We start from the raw sequence: 5,682 nt of genomic DNA on the forward strand, positions 1-5,682 counted from the left end.
TGTGTAATCAAGTATGTGATCGAGTCTGTAATCGAGTTTGGAGCACTTTGGAAGGAGGTTAATTCTGCCGCCATTTTCATTTCCGCTCCGCATTTTATTCAACCCTCCGATTGGAGCAGGTTTTTATTGCTTTACCTTTATCTACTTTACTTTCCCGCACTGTCTTTACTTTATTTATTTCTCGCACTCGCTTTACTTTATTTATTTCTCGCACTCGCTTTACTTTATTTATTTCTCTTACTCGCTTTACTTTATTTATTTCTCGCACTCGCTTTACTTTATTTATTTTCCGCACTCGCACTACTTTTATTTACTTTCCGCACTCGCACTACTTTTATTAATTTTCCGCACTCGCACTACTTTTATTTACTTTCCGCACTCGCACTACTTTTATTTACTTTCCGCACTCGCACTACTTTTATTTAAATTAAAACGCACCTTTACTTTACCATGTCTAACTAAATCTATAAAAGTTAGAATGTAAGGATTGTAATTGAACCGATAACCCGTACAATTGTTCGTAGAAATACTTAAGGGCTATTTTAACTTTCAACTTAAGTTTTCCCGCACTTAATTTATGTTGGGTAAGATCGAAAGTCGTCCAACGTCTATTTAAACTTAATTGTTTTTAACTATTTCAAATACAGCGAAAGCGCTTTGTTTAGTTCATTAGGAGTTTTTAACTTAAAAAGAAAAGTGATTTTAAAAACTATTTTCGGACGCGTTTATAAGTTTAGAGTCTGGTTCGTCAGAACCTCTTTTGGTTAAGAAATCCGGGTTAAAATACTTTTCAACTTAGTCAAGATACTATATTTCTTAAAAATAGGTTTACTACTCTAACGCAATGCGTGCCTTTTTATAAGTGACAATAAGAGGGTTTGATTAGGGAGTACAACTCGGTTCTGAATACGCGAAAGCGACAGTTCCTGTTAAATTGGTTCTTTTCAAAGTAGGAAACACTGCCCATAAGTAGTTCTATTAGCAAGTACTAGGGTTATTAATTGATTATGTGAATTACATTCGAGCATGTCTCTATTAATTAAATTTAATTTAATACTTTACTTTTCATTGCACACTCTAAAACCCTCTATTTTGATTACCTTAGATAAACACCATAACAATAGATAACGATAGATTGACACTTGGTCTCTGTGGATTCGACAATCTTTTATATTACTCTGACGCGTTCGTATACTTGCGAAAAGCACGCATCAAGTTTTTGGCGCCGTTTCCGGGGACCAATTTCGTCAAATTTCATACCCTGTTCTTATATCGTTTAGACTTAGGTTATTACCCGCCGGTCAATGCGAAGAATTCGCAGCACCAGAAGCTTAGTATACCCTCTAGAGGAACCTGAACGTTACGCTCGCGTACGTTTATTCTTCCATAGAATTAGGAGAGCTATGGCCGAAGATCAAAACCAAAGACCTCTTAAGGATTTCGCCCAACCATCCAACGAAGAACCTAGTTCTAGTATAGTAAACCCAACCATCCCAGCTAATAATTTCGAACTTAAACCCTCCCTGTTGTAACTAGTGCAACAGAGACAATTCGCAGGTGTCACTATTGAGAACCCAAACCTACATTTAAAAATCTTTCTCCAATTAGCAGACACTTTTAAAACCAATGGAGCTTCTCCTGAGGCAATCCGTTTAAGATTATTCCCCTTTTCCCTTAGAGATAAATCCCTATCTTGGTTAGATTCCCTTCCACCCAATTCCATTACGACTTGGGATAACCTTAGAAGAGTATTCCTTGCTAGATACTTTTCCCCAAGTAAGACCGCCGTTCTTCGAAACCATATAACTAGATTTACCCAGAACCAAGGAGAATCGTTGTTTGAAGCTTGTGAGAGATATAAAGAGCTGTTAAGAGCATGCCCACATCATGGTTTAGAAAATTGGTTAATCATTCAAACCTTCTATAATGGACTTCATTATAACACTAAGATGACCATCGACGCTGCCGCAGGCGGCGCGCTGATGAACAAACCTTATCTTGAAGCTAGTTCCCTCATCGAAGATATGGCTCAAAACCATCAATCATGGGGAGTCGAACGAGCGACAGTTGAGAAGAAGGAAGCCAAAGGAGGAGTGCATGAACTAAGCTCTATAGACATGATGCAAGCTAAAATGGACGCATTAGCCCTTAAGGTCGAGCATATGTGCATAAACCTGAATACTGCAGCCGCGGTTTCGTCGGATTGTGAGATATGTGGAACCAAAGGACACCAATCTGCAGAATGCAGTCTATTAAACGAAACCCACTATGAGCAAGTGAACTACACCCAAGGGAACCCATATTCGAATACCTATAACCCTGGATGGAGGAATCACCTGAACTTCTCTTATAAAAACAATAACCCTATCCAAAATAATGCACCTCCGAGACAACCTAGTTATCAAGCCCCTAGACCAAATCAACCTATGCAACCTGTACCCCTAAAGCCGATCCTTGAGAAAATTGGAAAATTTTATCACTGCTCAAACGCAACAAAATAAAGAGTTCATGAACCAAAACATTCATGTTAACGAACTGATTACCCAGTTAGGAACCAAGGTTGTCCAAATAGTTACTCACACCAAGATGCTTGAAACCCAGATCTCTCAGGTAGCTTTAAACCAAGCCCCTCAGACCACACCTGGAGGACAGTTCCCTGGACAACCTCAACAGAATCCGAGAGGACAAGCCAATGCTATTACCCTACGAAGTGGGAACGCTTATGATGAGCCACCAAACCCAAGATTGAGTGAACCCAAAACTTCTAAGGAATATATCGAACCCACGGACGAAGTAAAGGAACCAGAGGAACCTGAAAAACAGGAAGGTCAAGGAAAAGGAGAAGAACCTAAAGACAAAACTTACGTACTACCCCCGCCATATAAACCACCTATACCATATCCGCAAAGACTCAAACAAACCCAGATCAATAACCAATATCAGAAATTTATTAAAGTTATAGAAAAACTTCACATAGAAGTCCCTTTCATAGAAGCCATCACCCAAATACCTTCTTATGCAAAGTTTCTCAAAGACATCCTTACCAACAAACGTAGACTCGACGATCTGAAACCCTTGGAATGCAATTCCATTTCCGAGAATAAGTTAGCCAAAAAGGATAAAGATCCTAGAAATTTCTCCATTCCTTGTCTTTTGGGAATTCATGTCATCGAAAAAGCTTTTCTAGACTTAGGAGCTAGTGTGAGCTTAATGCCTTTAGCAGTTTGTGAGAGGTTAAACTTAGGAGAATTACAACCTACTAAGATGTCACTTCAGTTAGCCGATAGATCTGTTAAGTATTCGATAGGCATTTTAGAAGATGTCCCTGTTAGGATAGGTCAGTTATTTATCCCTACTGATTTTGTTGTCATGGACATCAAAGAGGACAATGATATACCAATCCTTCTAGGTAGACCATTCTTATCAACTGCAGGAGCCATAATAGATGTCAAGAGAGGAAAGCTGACCTTTGAGGTAGGTGACGAGAAAATAGAATTTATACTTTTGAAATTTCTTATGGCACCTGTGATGGGAGACGCATGTTACGCCTTAGATATCATTGATGAGTGTGTTAGGGAATTATAACAAGAAGAAATCATAAAAACAATTAAGTTACCATCAACTCTCATAATGGAAGATGATGACTTTAGGAAACCCTACATCAAAGATAACCTTTACGAATGTTTATCCCTTACCCCAGATCCTATGCCATGCCCTAAGAAACCAACCTTAGAACTCAAGGAACTGCGTAAGAACCTGAGATATGAGTTCCTCGATGAAGAGATGAACTGTCCAGTTATAGTCAGTGCTACCTTGAGCCAAGAGGAAACATAACCAACTTTTCAACGTTTTACGAAGATATCCCTCAGCCTTAGGATATAATATCTTTGACCTGAAAGGTATAAGCCCATCCGTATGCATGCATCGGATTTCGCTCGAAGAAGATTCAAAACCCTCCAGAGAACATCAGAGAAGAATAAACCTTATAATGAATGATGTTGTTAAAAAGGAAGTTCTTAAGTTACTTGAGGCAGGTATAATCTACCAGATCTCGGATAGTAAGTGGGTGAGCCCTGTGCATGTAGTACCTAAAAAGGGAGGCATTACAGTCGTACAAAACGATAGAAGGCGAACATATAGAAAGTTAAATAAAGCAACCAGGAAGGATCATTTCCCTTTACCATTTATAGACCAGATGTTGGAGCGTCTAGCCAGACACTCTTACTTTTGCTATCTAGATGGATACTCTGGATTCTTCGAAATACCTATCCACCCCGAAGATCAAGAAAAAACTACCTTTACATGCCCTTATGGAACTTTTGCCTACAGACGAATGCCATTCGGCCTCTGTAATGCTCCAACTACTTTCCAATGCTGCATGATGTCAATCTTTGCAGATTACCTAGATGGTATCATGGAAGTGTTTATGGATGATTTCTCGGTATTCGAATTTGATTTCCACAATTGTCTTGCTAACCTTGAGAAAATCCTGGAGAGATGCGTGGAGGTGAACCTCGTGCTAAACTGGGAAAAGTGTCATTTCACGGTGACCAAAGGAATTGTTTTAGGACATATAGTTTCTGAAAAAGGTATAGAGGTAGATAGAGCTAAGATAGAAGTTATAGAGAACCTAAAACCACCCAAAACTATCAGAGAAGTCCGAAGTTTTCTTGGACACGCTGGATTCTATCGGCGTTTTATCAAGGACTTCTCCAAAATAACTAAACTTTTAACTGGCCTTTTAATGAAAGATACTGAATTCATTTTCGATGGAAAATGTAATGAAGCATTTAATATTTTAAAGCAAGCATTAGTATCAGCACGCATTATGAAACCCCCTGATTGGTCAGAACCTTTTGAGATAATGTGCAACGCTAGTGATTATGCCGTTGGAGCCGCTCTAGGACAAAGGAAAGATAAAAAATTACATGCCATTTATTATACCAGTAGAACCCTAGACGTTGCCCAACTTAACTACGCAACAACTGAAGAGGAATTATTCGCTGTAGTCTTCGCTATAGACAAATTTAGATCTTATCTAGTAGGAGCCAAAATTATAGTTTACACCGATCATGCTGCCATTCGTTACCTATTAAGTAAAAAAGATGCCAAGCCCAGGTTACTCTGATGGATTGTGTTACTACAAGAGTTTGATTTAGATATAAGAGATAAAAAAGGCACTGAAAATGTAGTAGCTGATCACCTTTCTAGGCTAGAACACCTAAAACCAGACTTAGTACCTATAAATGATGATTTTTTCTATGATAGATTGATAGCTAGACTAGAAACCATTGAAGACGATAGCCTAGGCCCTCATGAGCACTTCCAAAAATCCTTAGCTGTAAGTAACGTACCATGGTATGCAGACTTTGTTAATTACCTAGTTGCTGATATCGTACCCCCTGATCTTGACTACCACCGCAAGAAGAAGTTCTTCAACGATGTGAGAAACTTTTATTGGGACGAACCGCTCCTTTTCAAAAGGGGTAAAGATGGCATTTTTCATCGTTGCATTCCAGAAGAGGAGGTAAAAAGTATAGTTGAACATTGTCACTCTGCACCCTATGGTGGACATGCGAGCACCTCTAAGACATACGCCAAGATTTTTCAAGCTGGCCTATTCTGGCCTACCATGTGGCGCGATGTCCATGCTTGCATTGTCAAATGTGATAGATGCCAACG

General features: G+C 39.1%; 1 non-coding gene across 1 annotated transcript; it reads right to left on the reverse strand.

Annotated features, from left to right (window-relative positions):
• Nucleotides 1-1,787: 1,787 nt before the first annotated feature.
• On the reverse strand, nt 1,788-1,894 carry LOC127099629 (small nucleolar RNA R71). Its single transcript, XR_007794111.1, has one exon. It is a non-coding gene; the product is annotated as a small nucleolar RNA R71 (small nucleolar RNA).
• Between the last annotated feature and the right edge of the window lie 3,788 nt (nt 1,895-5,682).

This window comes from Lathyrus oleraceus, chromosome 6, assembly GCF_024323335.1.
Source record: "Lathyrus oleraceus cultivar Zhongwan6 chromosome 6, CAAS_Psat_ZW6_1.0, whole genome shotgun sequence".
NCBI lineage: Eukaryota > Viridiplantae > Streptophyta > Magnoliopsida > Fabales > Fabaceae > Lathyrus > Lathyrus oleraceus.